The 16,643-nt window shown below is 47.7% G+C and overlaps 1 protein-coding gene and 1 long non-coding RNA gene across 3 annotated transcripts in view; one reads left to right on the top strand and one right to left on the bottom strand.

Annotated features, from left to right (window-relative positions):
* Window positions 1–16,643, top strand: part of LOC122561568 (uncharacterized) — a 130,147-nt gene that overhangs the window by 49,983 nt on the left and 63,521 nt on the right. The gene's annotated exons all lie outside the window — the stretch shown is intronic.
* The window catches only part of LOC148145903 (uncharacterized), a 62,190-nt gene that overhangs the window by 11,367 nt on the left and 34,180 nt on the right, over window positions 1–16,643 (bottom strand). The window contains exon 1 of one of the 2 annotated variants that reach the window (XR_015761190.1): window positions 4,918–5,053. The exons of the other annotated variant lie outside the window; for it this stretch is intronic. This is a non-coding gene — a long non-coding RNA (uncharacterized LOC148145903). Of the gene's footprint in view, window positions 1–4,917; window positions 5,054–16,643 lie in introns of those variants that run through there. 2 annotated transcript variants of the gene reach the window in all.

Raw genomic sequence — 16,643 nt, 5'->3', positions numbered from 1 at the left:
GAGCAACCAAACAAAAATGCTTAAAATGTGATTTTTAACCGCTGATTATTAACCAAAACCAGACTGAATATGTGTTCTTTTAAAAAATAAGTATTTGAACAGACAGAAAATACAGTCCAGAAAATGTAAAGAACAGATGCCATCCCAGTCCCATCTTACCGCAAATCACAATCAACTTTTAAGAAATATATTGTAATGTTTAATTAACCTGTCTTGTGTTTGTATGGACTACAGTAGACTGATGTGGGGGCTGGAATGACGCAGATTCTTGATGGTTTTTGATGAATCACTCTGTATTTCCTCTGTATTTATACTGTGCACTCAGGACAGAGTGAAAAATTAAGGCTGACTCCAGAACTGGAGCCTGTCCTGACAATAACAAGTGGTGTTTATGCAGCTCCTTTGACATTGTGAAACATTCCATGGCACTGCGCTGGAGCATAAAACAAATCAGACAAATGACCCGAACCATGTGTGGGTTGTGGCACTTTGTGGTCAGGGAGACAATTCCTGCTTCCCACATTGAATCCTTACAGTGTGAAAGCAGGCCACTCAGCCCATCAAGTGTGCACTGACCCCTAAACAGCATCCCACCCAGACTTACCCCCCTACCCGGCCAGCGGCTAACCCACCTACCCTGCAAATCCTTGGGTTGTGGGAGGAAACTGGAGCACCCGGAGGAAACCCACGCAGACACGGAGAGAGTGTGCAAACTCCACATAAACACCCTAAGCTGGAATCCACTCCAGGCATCTGGTGCTATGGAGGCAGCTGCGCTAACCACTGAGCCACCATGCCACCAGGAGATGTTTCTGTCTTGAGTCACTTGGTTATTGAGCTGGACTGGGGGTTAGAGACACTGAAACATCAGGAATGAAGAGCACATCCTGGATAGTTTCTGCAGAACGCAGTCCCATCCCAAAGGGATACATGGCTCAGGAAAAGGAAGGTGTGACTTTCAGGGCCTTAGAAGCTGGGACTCTGCAGAGGATGAGAAAGAGGCCCCAGGGACAGCATTTTGTTCAACAGCTACTTGTAAAAACAAGGAGAAAGACCATGGGGAAGGGAGCCACAGCACCTTGGCTAAGAGGGTTGTAGACCAAATCAGGAATGAGACAGTGAAGAGGAATTTTCTAGTGGATTAGATAGAGTCCTATATACCCATAAATGAGAGTCCGCAAGGCTATTGCCTGCCTGATACCAGATCAGATATATCTTGCAGTGCTTGAAGAGGAATTTGTAAGTAGGGAGAAAGTTCAATTATCATGCTCCTTACAAAATACAGAATGGGTCACAGTCTCAGGATAAAAGGTTTAGGACTGAGACTATAAAAGGTTTAGGACTGAGAATGTAGAAGAATGACAGAGGGATCTTATAGAAACGTACAAAATTATGAAGAAAACGGATAATATAAAAATAGAGAGGTTGTTTCAGCTGGTGGGTGAAGCTAGAATTACCTCAAAACAAGGGGGAGCAGATTTAGGACTGAGTTGAGGAAGAACTTCTTCACCCAAAGGGTTGTGAATCTGTGAAATTCCCTGCCCAGTGAAGCAATCGAGGCAACGATAGATAGATTTTTGAACATAAAGGAATAAAGGGTTATAGAGAACAAGCGGGCAAGTGGAGCTGAGTCCACGAGAAAGATCAGCCATGATCTTATTGAATGACAGGGCAGGCTCGAGGGGCCAGACGGCCTACTCCTGCTCCTGGGTCTTATGTTCTTACATTCTTAGTCACTCCAGAGTGCAGAGAATCTTTGGAATCTTCTACAGCTGAAATCTGTGGAAGCTCAGACATTGAGCGGATTCAAGTCATGCGTTGAAAGATCTCTCTAGTTACTAATGACATCAAGAGATACAGGGATAGTAACCTACTCCTATGTTCCTATAGTGGAATCAATGGTTAAAGGTCAACACTAAGATAGTGGCATTGTTCCGAGACTGATATTCCAGCCCAATGCTCCAGATACACCATTTCACCACAGGACATGGCGAAACTTAACTTTCCTTAGTTAAGAAATGATACAGTTGCATCAGAAGCAGTTCAACAAAGGTATGCTTGACAATTTCTGTAGTGAGGGGTTTGGCTTATGTGGAAAGGTTGAGCAGGTTGGGCCTGTACTCCTTGGAGTTTAGAAGAATGAGAAGTGATATCGGAACATATAAAATCCTGAGGGGGCTTGATCATGTAGATCCTGAGAGAATTTTTGCCCGTGTGTGGCTAAGTCTAAAACTAGGGAGCGCAGTTTAAGAATCAGAGTCTCCCATTTAAGACTGAATGAGGCAGAATTTCTCCCATCAGAGATTCTTTGGAATTCTCTGAAAAGTGGAAGCTGGGACATTGAAATATTCAAGCTTGGGTTAGGCAGATTTTTGATTGATAAGGGAGTCCAGGGCTGTGGAAGACAGGCAGGAAAATGGTGTTGAGATCTTAATCAGATCAAACAGCATCGAACTGAATGGCAGAACAAGGTTGATGGGCCAACTGGCCTAGAGCAATTCTTGTGAGCTTGTGTTGGAGCTAGAGACCCTGCTGAGGAAATATTGGAATTTAGGAACCAAATTTAGAAATTGGTCCACAAAGGTAAATAATGGCTCACCCAAGCTACATGCAAATTGGTACAGGGAATTACAGAGCACGAGAAAAAAGAGAGCTTTTAATTGAAGGTCTGGGGAGAGAAAAGGTGCTCTATTTTCATGAACGCTGGTACCAAATCCGGGAAAGGCAAGAACAGCATGGATGAAACAGCCTCTAACTGCAGCAGACAAGCAGGAGGCTGGAAGAACAGAGCAAGGCAGGCAGCATCAGGAGGGACAGGCAGGAGGCTGGGGAACACAGCAAGGCAGGCAGCATCAGGAGGGACAGGGAGGAGGCTGGAAGAACAGAGCAAGGCAGGCAGCATCAGGAGGGACAGGCAGGAGGCTGGAAGAACACAGCAAGGCAGGCAGCGTCAGGAGGGACAGGCAGGAGGCTGGGAGAACACAGCAAGGCAGGCAGCATCAGGAGGGACAGGCAGGAGGCTGGGAGAACACAGCAAGGCAGCATCAGGAGGGACAGGCAGGAGGCTGGGGGAACACAGCAAGGCAGGCAGCATCAGGAGGGACAGGCAGGAGGTTGGAAACACACAAGCCAGGCAGCATCAGGAGGGTCAGGCAGGAGGCTGGAGGAACACAGCAAGGCAGGCAGTATCAGGAGGGACAGGCAGGAGGCTGGAAGAACACAGCAAGGCAGGCAGTATCAGGAGGGACAGGCAGGAGGCTGGAGGAACACAGCAAGGCAGGCAGCATCAGGAGGGACAGGCAGGAGGCTGGGGGAACACAGCAAGGCAGGCAGCATCAGGAGGGACAGGCAGGAGGCTGGGGGAACACAGCAAGGCAGGCAGCATCAGGAGGGACAGGCAGGAGGCTGGGGGAACACAGCAAGGCAGGCAGCATCAGGAGGGACAGGCAGGAGGTTGGAGGAACACAGCAAGGCAGGCAGCATCAGGAGGGACAGGCAGGAGGTTGGAGGAACACAGCAAGGCAGGCAGCATCAGGAGGGACAGGGAGGAGGCTGGGGGAACACAGCAAGGCAGGCAGCACCAGGAGGGACAGGCAGGAGGCTGGGGGAACACAGCAAGGCAGACAGCATCAGGAGGGACAGGCAGGAGGCTGGAAGAACACAGCAAGGCAGCATCAGGAGGGACAGGCAGGAGGCTGGAAGAACACAGCAAGGCAGGCAGTATCAGGAGGGACAGGCAGGAGGCTGGAGGAACACAGCAAGGCAGGCAGCATCAGGAGGGACAGGCAGAAGGCTGGGGGAACACAGCAAGGCAGGCAGCATCAGGAGGGACAGGGAGGAGGCTGGGGGAACACAGCAAGGCAGAGAGCTTCAGGAGGGACAGGCAGGAGGTTGGAAACACACAAGCCAGGCAGCATCAGGAGGTGGAGGTTTCGGGTGTAACCCTTCTTCAGGACTGGGGATGGGTGTAAGGGGAGCTACAGATAAAAGGGGTGGGGGTTGTGGCAGGGAGCGGGGCGGTGAGGCTGGGATAGGTGAAGACAGAGAGTGAGTACGACCTGTTTGCTCGATGAGAGGAATGAATCCGGTTGGTAGCTGGAAGGGAGGGTCGATCGGAAGAAAGGAAGGGAGGGGGAGGGTTTGCCGCTATCACCCCTTTATCTGCAGCTCCCCCAATAACCACCCCCAGTGCGGAAGAAGGGTTACACCTGAAACATTGACTTCTCCACTTCCTGATGCTGCCTGCCATGCTGTGTTCCTCCAGCCTCCTGCCTGTCCCTCCTGATGCTGCCTGCCTTGCTGTGTTCCCCCAGCCCCCTCCCTGTCCCTCCTGATGCTGCCTGCCTTGCTGTGTTCCCCCAGCCTCCTGCCTGACCCTCCTGATGCTGCCTGCCTTGCTGTATTCCCCCAGCCTCCTGCCTGACCCTCCTGATGCTGCCTGCCTTGCTGTGTTCCTCTAGCCTCCTCTCTGTCCCTCCTGATGCTGCCTGCCTTGCTGTGTTCCCCCAGCCTCCTGTCTGTCCCTCCTGGTGCTGCCTGCCTTGCTGTGTTCCCCCAGCCTCCTGCCTGACCCTCCTGATGCTGCCTGCCTTGCTGTGTCCTTGCAGCCTCCTGCCTGTCCCTCCTGATGCTGCCTGCCTTGCTGTATTCCCCCAGCCTCCTGCCTGACCCTCCTGATGCTGCCTGCCTTGCTGTATTCCCCCAGCCTCCTGCCTGACCCTCCTGATGCTGCCTGCCTTGCTGTGTTCCGCCAGCCCCCTCCCTGTCCCTCCTGATGCTGCCTGCCTTGCTGTGTTCCCCCAGCCTCCTGCCTGACCCTCCTGATGCTGCCTGCCTTGCTGTGTTCCTCCAGCCTCCTGCCTGACCCTCCTGATGCTGCCTGCCTTGCTGTATTCCCCCAGCCTCCTGCTTGTTTACCTTGGATTCCAGCATCTGCAGCTTCTTTTTGTCTTGAGCTGCAGTAAAACAGGATGTGGTTCCCAGCAGAAAGAATAAGTTGGGAGAAGCAAAGGCTGTGAATCTGGTACGATGAGATTGGAATGTACAAGGAATGAGCTGAGTTTTGCTATAAGTGGAACAGAAGTGGAAAGCATAGGGTATACGATAAAAGGATGTGAGTTGCCAAGGAATAAATGCAATCATAGAACAGGAAGGTAAAATATTCAGTCAGAGGAACTGCTATGGCAAATGAATTAAACATCTGTTCAGCAATCAGCATACCATCTGTAATTCAACAGGAAAACTCAAGGTAATAATAAATAGTGACTGATAAGTACAGCTGAGATTATTGAGAGATTCCAATGGAAAGATGAAACATTACCAAATATAGCATGTTTAGAAATAATAGAGAGGGCAAAGGGGGCTGTGAAGTAGCTGTGCTTATTATGAATAATAGTGACAACAGAAAAAACATGATGTAGTCATCAATAAAACAGATAGATAATTCATCCAGCCAGAGAGAAATGACAGTGAAGGATCAATACCATTGATGGAGGTAGTCTACAGGCCATCTAATAGTGGTAGGGAGGCAGAACAGGAAAAATGCAAAGAAATTAGAGAATTTGAATTTAAAAAAAGATAATAGTGGGGACTCACTCCATCTTCAGCAGAATACCTGCCGCTTCAAATACCAATCAGCTGCACACTTCTCCTGGAGAGTCCCACAGCCTGCATCCTGTACTATCACTGGATACATACCCTGGAAGCAAAATTGCGCCATGATATTTCACAGCTCAGTGCTGCTTTCCTGGCATCCTCATTTACAATTCCTGATGAAGGGCTTATGCCCGAAACGTCAATTCTCCTGCTCCTCAGATGCTGCCTGACCTGCTGTGCTTTTCCAGCACCATACTCTTTGACGTCCTCATTTCCCAGTCCACTACCTGGAAAGACAGTCAACTTCCCTCCAGAATGTTTTTAACTGTATAGCGATGAGCGTAGCTAGGTGATGGCGTTGTGGCATTAGGGGAGGTGATGTCCTAGTAGTAGGTCCATTAGGCTGTTAATTCAGAGGTCCAGGTAATATTCTGGAGACCCATATTTGAATCCTTCCACCGCAAATGCTGGACGTGAATTCAATAAAAATCTGGAATTAAGTGTCAGGTGATGACCATGAAATCATTGTCGATCATCGGATAAGGGGAAAGTGAGGACTGCAGATGCTGGAGATCAGAGTCAGGAGTGTGCTGCTGGAAAAGGACAGTAGGTCAGGCAGCATCTGAGGAGCAGGAGAATCGACGTTTCGGGTATAAGCCCTTCATCAGGAATGAGGCTTGTGGCCCAGGGGTGCTGAGAGATAAATGTGAGGGGGGGGTGGTGTTGGGGGGAAGGTAGCTGGGAATGTGATCGGTAGATGAGGGTGGGGGTAATGGTCATAGGTTGGAGAGGAGGGTGGAGCAGATAGGTGGGAAGGACTATGACAGGTCAAAAGGGTGGTGCCAAGTTGGAGGCTTGGGGGGATAAGGTGGGAGGAGGGGAAATGAGGAAACTGGTGAAATCCACAATGATTCCATGTGGTTGCAAGGTCCCAAGGTGGAAGATGAGGTGTTCTTCCTCCAGGCGTTGGGTGATTAGGGATTTGCGAAGGAGGAGGCCCAGGACCTGCATGTCCTTGGTGGAGTGGGAGTTGGACTGGGAGTTAAAGTGTTCGGCCACGGGGCAGTGGGTTTGGTGGGTGTAGGCGACCCAGAGATATTCTCTGAAACAATCCGTAAGTTGGCATCCTGTCCCCCCAATTAGAGACCACATCGGGTGCAATGGATACAGTAGATGACGGGTGTGGAAGTACAGGTAAATCTCTGTCAGATGTGGAAGGGTCTTTTGAGGTCTTGGACGGAGGTGAGGGGGGTGGTGTGGGCGCAGGTTTTGCACTTCTTGCGGTAGCAGGGGAAGGTGCCGGGAGTTGGGTGTCGGCTGGTTGGGGGGGAAGGTCTCTCTGAAATGCAGATAGAAGTGGGGAGGGAAATATATCCCTCATGGTGGGGTCTGTTTGTACATGGCAGAAGTTGCAGAGGATGATGCAATGTGCCAGAGGTTGGTGGGGTGGAAGTTGAGGAACAATGGGTTTCTGTCCTTGTTGCAATTGGAGGTGTGGGGTTCAAGAGTGGAGGTGCGGGAAGTGGATGAGATGCGCTGGAGGGCATCACCAATCACGTGGGAGGGAAATTGCGGCTTTTGAAGAAGGAGGCCATCTGGGATGTTCTACGTTGGAATTGGTCCTCCTGGGAGCAGATTCGGTGGAGACAGAGGAATTGGGAATATGGGATGATGTTTTTATAGGAAGCGGGTTGGGAGGAGGTGTAGTCCAGGTAGCTGTGGGAATTGATGGGTTTGAAGTAGATGTCCATGGTTAGTCGGTCACCAGAGATGGAGATGGAGAGGTCCAGGAAGGGGAGGGAGGTGTCCAAGATGGTCCAGGTGAACCTTCTCATGGGAGCATGAGGTGGCGCCATTACCGTCATTGATGTAGTGGAGGAAAAGTTGGAGATGGTGCAGGTGTAACTCCGGAACATGGACTGTTCCACGTACCCAACGAAGAGGCAGGCGTAGCTGGGGCCCATGTGGGTGCCCATGGCTACCCCTTTGGTTTGGAGGAAGTGGGAGGATTGGAAGGAGAAATTGTTGAGGGTGAGACCAGTTCAGCCAAGTGGATGAGAGTGTCAGTAAAAGGGTACCGGTTGGGTTGGCGTGAGAGGAAGAAATGGAGAGCTTGGAGACCTTCATCATGGTAGATCAATGTGTACAGGGTCTGGATGTCCATGGTGAAGATGAGGCATTGGGAGCTGGGGAAACAAATATCTTGGAGGAGGTGAAAGGCATGGGGTGGTGTCCCGAATGTAGGTGGGGAGTTCCTGGGCTAAGGGGTCAGGATGGTGTCAAGGTATGTAGTGATAAGTTTGGCGGGGCAGGAGCAGGCCAAGAGAATGGGTTCACCGGGGCAGTCAGGTTTGTGAATTTTGGGTGGGAGGTAGAATCAGGCGATGTGGGGTTCCCAGACGATGAGGTTGGAGGCTGTGGGTGGGAGGTCCCCTGAGGTGATGAGATTGTGGATGGTCTGGGAGACAATGGTTTGGTGATGGGAAGTGTGGTCGGTGGTCGAGGAGGCAGTAGGAGGAGATGTCTTCAAGTTGGCACCTGGCTTCAGCGGTGTCGAGGTCAGTGTGCCACAGTACCACTGTGCACCCCCTCTTGTCTGCTGGTTTGATGGTGAGGTTGGGGTGGAGGGCTGTGCATTGTGAGGGTGAGAGGTTGGAGTGGGTGGGAGGGGTGGACAGGTTGAGCTGGTCCATGTCACGGTGGCAGTTGGAAAGATTGGATAAGCCTGTTTTCTTTCCACTAATGTCCTTCAGGGAAGGAAACTACTGTCATTACCTGGTCTGGCCTTCATGTGGCTCCAGACCCTCAGTAAAATGGTTGACTCTTAAATAGAAGATGAGCAATAAATGCTAGCTTGGCCAGTGATGCTATGAATGAATGTTTTAAAAAAACCTAAGAGCTATTGATATAATATAGTCAGCAAAATATCCTTTTGGGAATTTGAGCTAGAGAAGCGTTTTGAAGGAGAGGGCACATTGAGAGTGACAGTTGTAGGTTTGGATGAGGGAAAGTTGGGAGGAGGCTTGAGTGAGCACAAACACTAGCATGGTCTAATTGGGCCTACAAATTCTCTAAATAATAAAGAGTTATTTAGGAGAGGTGATCAAATCCCTGCTCAGATAAGTGAGTTTTAAGGAGCATTTTGGAGAGGTGCAGAGATTTTGAGAAAAAAGTTCCAGAACTTGGGATTGAGATGGTTAAAGCCAACACTGGGCAAAGGATGCGTACGGTAGGCTACAGAAATTATAGCACAAATCTCTGAGACCTTTGTGTCGGCTGGAGGAGGTTGCACAGAGACAGGGAAGGGGCGAGACCATGCAGGGATTTGAGCTTGAAGCTCAGAATTTTAAAATTGAGGTGTTGCCAAACTAGAAACCAATTTGCATTTAGGAGAATTGAAGGTGTGAACGAGACTTGGTACGAGTTAGAACAAGGTATGAAAGTTACCACAATAGAATCTGTGGGACTGAGAGGCTTGATTTCCATGCAGCGTTAAGCCAACGCTTTAATCGGATTTAAAGCTGAGAGCGTTTGTTACAGAGATGTGAATGATGCTGGAAAGGTTTGTCTTAATTGCTTATAACTGGTGCTGGACTTTCCTAAGTTGATATGACTCCCTTCTCCATCACAACTAACATTCACAGACCTAAATACAGTCCTGACATAAATCAGCAAAGCCACTCACTTACAGATTAAACCAAGATGGTTTAGACCTCCTGACTCAGCGGTAGTAGAAATGTGAAATTCACGTAGAAAACACAGCCCCTAAATCTTTCTCAGGAAACCTTTGTCACCTCCTCTGGTAGATCACAGCTGGCAGAATAAGATAAATACGTACAGAGATGGAAATGTGTTGCTGGAAAAGCGCAGCAGGTCAGGCAGCATCTAGGGAACAGGAGAATCGACGTTTCGGGCATTAGCCCTTCTTCAGGAATGAGGAAAGTTGGTCCAGCAGGCTAAGATAAAAGATAGGGAGGAGGGACTTGGGGGAGGGGCGTCGGAAATGTGATAGGTGGAAAGAGGTCAAGGTGAGGGTGATAGGTCAGACTGGGGTGGGGGCGGAGAGGTCGGGAAGAAGATTGCAGGTTAGGAAGGCGGTGCTGAATTTGATGGATTTGACTGAGACAGGCTGGGGGGAGGGGAAATGAGGAAACTGGTGAAATCCGAGTTCATCCCTTGTGGTTGGAGGGTTCCTAGCCGGAAGATGAGGCGTTTTTTTTAGATTAGATTAGATTACATTACAGTGTGGAAACAGGCCCTTCGGCCCAACAAGTCCACACCGACTCGCCGAAGTGAAACCCACCCATACCCCTACATTTACCCCTTACCTAACACTACGGGCAATTTAGCATGGCCAATTCACCTGACCCTGCACATCTTTTGGACTGTGGGAGGAAACCGGAGCACCCGGAGGAAACCCACGCAGACACGGGGAGAACGTGCAAACTCCACACAGTCAGTCGCCTGAGGCGGGAATTGAACCCGGGTCTCAGGCGCAGTGAGGCAGCAGTGCTAACCACTGTGCCACCGTGCCGCCCACACGCGTTCTTCCTCCAACCGTCGTTTCGCTGTGGTCTGACGATGGAGGAGTCCAAAGACCTGCATATCCTTGGTGGAGTGGGAGGGGGAATTGAAATGTTGAGCTACAGGGTGGTTGGGTTGGTTGGTCCGGGTGTCCCAGAGGTGTTCTCTGAAACGCTCCGCAAGTAGGCGGCCTGTCTCTCCAATAAATACGTACAGAGACAGGATTGAAATACTTCTCCAATCTGTTTGGGGGAAATAAACACATAATAAAGAATAAATAAAAAAATGATAGTCAGGAAGCTTTTTCTCTATCAAACTGTCTTACAAGGAATAAAAATAATTAAAAATTGTAAAAATCCTGTACTTTGATAGCAGCTTATCCAGTACCCCAGAACCTTCTGTTGTTCAATATGAAGTGCTGGCTATCCACTGGTGGAACTGCATCAGTCACATTTTGACCAGACACAGTCATTTCAATAGAAAGGACCACAGGTACACTTACACAACACGGGTAATTGTACTCACACTTGCACATGACAAGTAATGGCACTTTACACTTACATAATACAAATAACTGTACTTCACTCTTACATTCTTACAAAGAGCCCTGGTATAAGTGCATCTGGAGTATTAAGAATTATAGAGATACACAGCAAGAAACAGACCCTTCGGTCCAACTCGTCCATGCTGACCAGATATCCTAAATTAATCTCGTCCCATTTGCCAGTATTTGGTCCATGTCCTTCTAAACCCTCCGTATTCATATACCCATCCAGATGTTGTAATTGTATCTATCTCCACCATCTCCTGCGGCAGCTAACTCCATATATGCAACACCCTTTGCATGAAATCGTTGCCCACTAGGTTCCTCTTATATCTTTCCCCTCTCTCCTTAAGCCTATGTCCTCTAGTTTTGGACTTCCCCACCACAGGGAAAAGACTTTGTCTATTTATCCTATCCATGTCCCTCATGATTTTATAAACCCCTATAATGTCACCCCTCAGCCTCCGACACTCCAGAGAAAGCATTTGGTTCAGTTTTGGCCTCCTTACCTGTGGAAAGACACACTAAGTCATACAAGCAGTGCAACAAAGGTCCACTGAACAAATTCCTGGAATGGTGTTATGAGGAAATATTTCACTAGGTTGTGTCCTTAACAACTGAGAGATGATCCAATTCAACTCCATACAGGGAACAATAAGGTAGGTGAGGGAAGACATTTCCTCTGGTTGGAGGGGGTCAAGAAGCCGTGTCAGAGTAAAGTACTGCGATGAGGTGGGATTTCTTCACTCAGAGCATGGTTCTCTTTTGCAGAGGGCTATGGAGGCTCAGTCTTTGAATGTACAAGACAGAGATCGATAGAACTGTTTAAGAAAAGCATACAGTTTAATGACAGGCCCCTGAACAGCATTGATGTACAGTGGGATCTTGGATTCAAGTCCATAGCTCCCTGAAAGTGGCCACAAGTCGATAGGGTGGTAAAGCATGCTTGCCTTTATTGGATGGGGAGCTTAGTATAAGAGTCAGGACATCAAGTGGCAGCTTTATAAAACTTTGGTCAGGCCACACTTTGAGTATTGCATTCAATTCTAGTCGCTACATTACAGAAAGGATGTGGAGGCTTTGGAGAGGGTGCAGAAGAGGTTTACCAGGATGCTGCCTGGATTAGAGGGTATGAACTATAAGGAGAGGCTAGAAAAACTCTGGTCATTTTGTCTGGAGTGGCAGAGGCTGAGGAGCGACTTGATAGAAGTTGATAAAATTCTGAGAGGCATAGATAGGGTTGAAGGTCAGAATCTTTTTCCCAGAGTTGAAATGTTGAATACTAGGGGAGCATGCATTTAAAGTGAGAGGGAGAAAGTTCACAGGAGATGTGAGGGGCAAGTGGTAGGTGTCTGGAAAGCATTGTCAGGAGGCAGATACGATAGGGGGGTTTAAGGGACTTGTAGATAAGCATGTGAATATGCAAGGAATGCAGGGATGTAGACCGAGGGCAGGCAGAAGGGATTAGTTTAATTTGACATCATGTTTAACACAACATCATGGGCTGAAGGGCCTGTTGCTGTGCTGTACTGTTCTATGTTCTAATTCTACTTATTGAAATCATAAAGGGATGTGGGGTTAGTGTAGTGAACACGTTCAAGGGGCTGAATGGCCTATACCTGCTCCCATTTCTTATATTTTTACATAACAGCCACCTCCCAATGTTAATTAAGGAAGAGAGTAAAGCACTTATACTCCTCAAAAAGTATTCACACGATCTGATCTTCTGTTCTATATTTTAACATGCTAAAATATTCAAGTCACCAACACAGGCCTAATGTTAGTGTGCATTATCCAATTGTGATTGACCAGTCATAAAAGCAATTAAGCTCTGTGGCTGGATTCCCAATTAGCCACACTACAGAAACACTGCCATCCTGTTTTCAGTCAAGGCTTGGTAGAAATCTCTACTGTTTATTTACAGTAGGAGACCTTGCAATGCATGAACGCTCAGAAAATGAAGTGACGAGCTACATCTGATTTGTTAAGCCCTGTTACTCAAAGTAATGTAGCGGAGATGACAAACACATAACTTGAGTCAAAACAGTTATAAAATAGTGATAAGACACCGTGGATTGCAGAATTCCTTAGGCGTTATCTATCAGTCAGGGCAGAGAATGACTTAAGGTCAAGAATGCTTAGAGCTCTTCTTTAATGTGCTGCTCCTGGGAGTTTTCATAATGAACTGATTAGACCTGGTTTACAATGAGAATGGTCTCAATAATTGTGTCATTGGCTCTTAACAAACGCTGAATTGGATGTTTAAATTTGCAATAAACCAAAACAGAAGTATCTCAGTGATAGACCTTGAGAATTTGTTTTGTAATTTGCATTCTTCACAAATTCATAAAATTTTTAACACCATCATTTCTGTTTTGACAAACTGAGATGCAGTATATGACCTGATGAGAGAGTGAGTTGGTGTGTACGTGCACGTGACTGTGTGTATGCTCTAAATTTTAACTCGCTCTGAGCTAAAAATGAGTGACTGAGCATTTTATTTCTGCGATCTGTGTACTTTGTGGTTGAGAAGAATAATCAGGGCTTCCGATAGGAAATGAGAAGCACAGAAGCAGGAAACAGTCATTCCCCCTCAAATCTGACCCATTTCCTCATTCAGTTCAACGTATCCCTATCGTGTTGGAGCAGGACTTTTGATCTGTCAGGTCCATCCTGACCCTTTGAAGAGAATTCTTCCCTGACCTATCCTACTCCCTGTAACTCTGCATTTCCAATGGCTAATCCACCGAGCCTGCACAATTTGGCATGGCCAATCCACCTGACCTGCACATCTGTGGATTGTGGGAGGAAACCGGAGCACCCGGATGAAACCCATGCAGACATGGGGAGAATGTGCAAACTCCACATAGACAGTCACCCTTTGGATTTGAACCCGGGTCTCTGGCGCTGTGAGGCTGCAGTGCTAATCACTGAGCTACCATGCTGCTCCATTAGCATATATCTGACTTGTATTTTAACCATATATTCATGGCCTGGTTCCATGTCCCTCCATACCATCGCTAGCAAACAGCTATCTAAGTAGCCCAGGCTCCGCAATTTTTGAAGGGGGCATTTCAGATTGCCACTAGCTTTCTTGTGAATTTGTGGTCCCTGATATCAACCCTCAATGGCCAGGCTGTAAAGGGAAAAGAAATTCTTGCATTTATATATATAGTGCCTGTCATAACCACATATCCAATAGTGCAGCACATTCAGTATTGCAGCATCTCCTCTGTACTGCATGGCAGTGTTCAGCATTATTTTCTGATCCTGGAATGGGACGTGAACCCAGACTCTGTGACTTAGATACAACAGAGCTATCCAGTGCGTCATGGCTGACATGTAATGGTACAATTATACCCCTTGGTGTCCCCATCAGTGGAAACAGCTTCTACCTATCTACCTTCACAAGCTCTTCACTGAGCTTGAATATCTCTGTTAAACTCAAAACAATACACACCCTGCAAACTGTCCACAAAATGTAACCCTTAGATCTCGAGCAGCATTTTGTGAATCTGCCCTCCATCCTGTCCCATGTGAAAAAATGTGAATTGAACAAGCTTTATTGTCACGTGCACTCAAATGAGTACGGTGAAAAGTTTACAAGTTGCCAATTATGGTGCCATCTTAGGTACGAGGTACCTAGGTACAGATTCTTCAGTTCAAGTTCTTCAGGAAAACAAGTAGAAAAATAAAGAAATTAAGATGTCCAGCATTATAAATTGCCACACTAGGCCAGGAGAAGACCACTCCAGGCCCAGAGGGCGCCTCATTGCGGTTGCGCTGAGGCTGAGACTCCGAGTCTGTGCTGAGGCTCGGAGTTCAGGATATCACCAAGAAGAAGTGAGAAAAAAAACACAAAAGAGAAAAAAAGATACAAGTAAAGAAAAAGAAACAGATGGACTGGACGAGTTCTGGCTGAAACATCCAACTCTCCCGCCATTTTGGAAGTAGAGTAGGTGCTAACAAACTTTCTTCAAGCCTGCACAGGGAATGGGTAAACAACTTGTACAATGGCATTTCAGTGAAGTGAGTGGGTGAAAATGCCCTGGACTGTAATTTTTCGTCGAGGTGTCATCACACGGACTACCAACCTCTGCTCCAGTGCCTCAACTCTATCAAAACTAGGACCAAGGAAAGAGGTTGCAAAGAGACATCAGTTATATTCTGAGACAATACGTGCTTTCTGAGCACGTCACTGCACTTTGGAAGCTGCTTATAGCTCGACAGGTACTCAGGGAGCCTCCAAATACAAACGTCAAGGATTAATTAGTTCCACAATCTACATTCTGCTGACTGTTCTGGTTAGTGCTTTCAACTTCCAGCAGACATCCCCCAGTTACAATAAGTTATTGTCAACAGTTTATGTTGCATGTAGCTTTATTGCAACAGCTGGAAGATTGTGATACAAAAGGTTATCGCCACTTCTTTCAAAAGACGTGTTCATCCATGCTTCAGCATTCAATAATAATGAACTGAAGTAGGCACTGATTCCGCTGGTAGGAAACCATTCTATTAGGATCACTCATACTGGAGTCGTCTTCCTTTTGTTGTGTTAAGTTGATCAATAAATACTTTGCACTGATGAAGGATGAATCTTCATTTCATTTGATGACTTTGGTACGGACTTTGGAAACCAAGAATCAGCCAATGAATTCACTTCTCGTAGTTGTTGCTAGGAAATGATCAAACTCAGTGGCAAGTTTAGGAGCACGTTCCCACAACTGGACTGGGATGTCTATTGCCTAAAAATGTGTTGCTGGAAAAGCGCAGCAGGTCAGGCAGCATCCAAGAAGCAGGAGAATCGACGTTTCGGGCATAAGCCCTTCTTCAGGAATCAGTGGGATGTCAATTGCCCCCTAGGTCAGGGTTGGCAGGCATTGGTGTGATGCCATGCTTGCCATTCCTGATACCTACCTGCCCACGCTTGCTGCAGATCTATCCCTGTAGCTGCGGTGGGCATTGGGTGACCAACCTGCCCTAGGGACCTTGAAGCTCAACATTAATAGCTAGTTAAAAACTTCATCTCCCCACCACCTAAATTTCACCCTCGCAGGAAGACGCCAGTGCCAAGTGTGTAGCCTGGTAACTTGCAATGGGAGGACTGGTGACTGGCAGCTTTGATTCCCTTATGTAGGAAAAGATATCATTTCATTGGAGGCAGTTCAGTGAAGGTTCACAAGGATGACCCCTGGTACGGAGGGAGTGCTGAATGAGCAAAGGCTAAACAGGTTGGGACTCTACTCGCTGGAATTTAGAAAAATGAGAGGTGATCACTTTGAAAGATATTGGACTATTAAGTGACTTGACAGGGACAATGCTGAGAAGATGTTTCCCCACATGGGAGAGCCTAGGACCTGAGGGCACAGTCGCAGAGTAAAGGGGCACCAATTTCAGGCTGAGATGGGGAGGAATTTCTTCTGTCAGAGGGTCTTGGGAACTCCTTGCCACAGAGAGCGCTGTGGGGGCAGAGTCCTTGTGCATATTTAAGGCTCAGGGGGATAGATTCTTGATCAATCGAGGGTTACTGGGAAAGGGCAGGAAAATGGACATGAGGGATTTCAGATCAGCCATGATCTTATTCAATGGCACAGCAGGCTTGAGGGGCTGAATAGCCTCCAGCTGTTCCTACTTCTTATGATTTTGTGTTGACAAGAGGCCTGGTGGCTAGAGGACCTCCTTCATGCCCCTCCTCCCCCTACTGGTGACTTGTTGGACATTTCCCACGCCTGCACTTCCATGCAGTCCAACCTGGGCCCTGATCTCCCTCAGCTCAATTCTTTGGGTCTTGCAGAAATACCTCCCCCCTCCCCCACACCACGAACAAAACCACACTGCAGAAGAAGGCCATTCTGCCCATTGTGTCTGTACTGACCCACTCAAAGAGCATGACTTAAAGGCCATTACCCTGCCTCTTCCCCATAATCCTCCACATTATTTCTATCCAAATAACCATCCAGTGCCCTCTGGAATGCCTCAA

The sequence above is a fragment of the Chiloscyllium plagiosum genome, unplaced genomic scaffold (assembly GCF_037043375.1).
Source record: "Chiloscyllium plagiosum isolate Xiang-an unplaced genomic scaffold, Cpla_swu_hap1 HiC_scaffold_23, whole genome shotgun sequence".
Taxonomy (NCBI): Eukaryota; Metazoa; Chordata; class Chondrichthyes; order Orectolobiformes; family Hemiscylliidae; genus Chiloscyllium; species Chiloscyllium plagiosum.
Note: the sequence above shows the minus strand (reverse complement) of the source record. Positions and strands in the feature narration are given on the sequence as shown.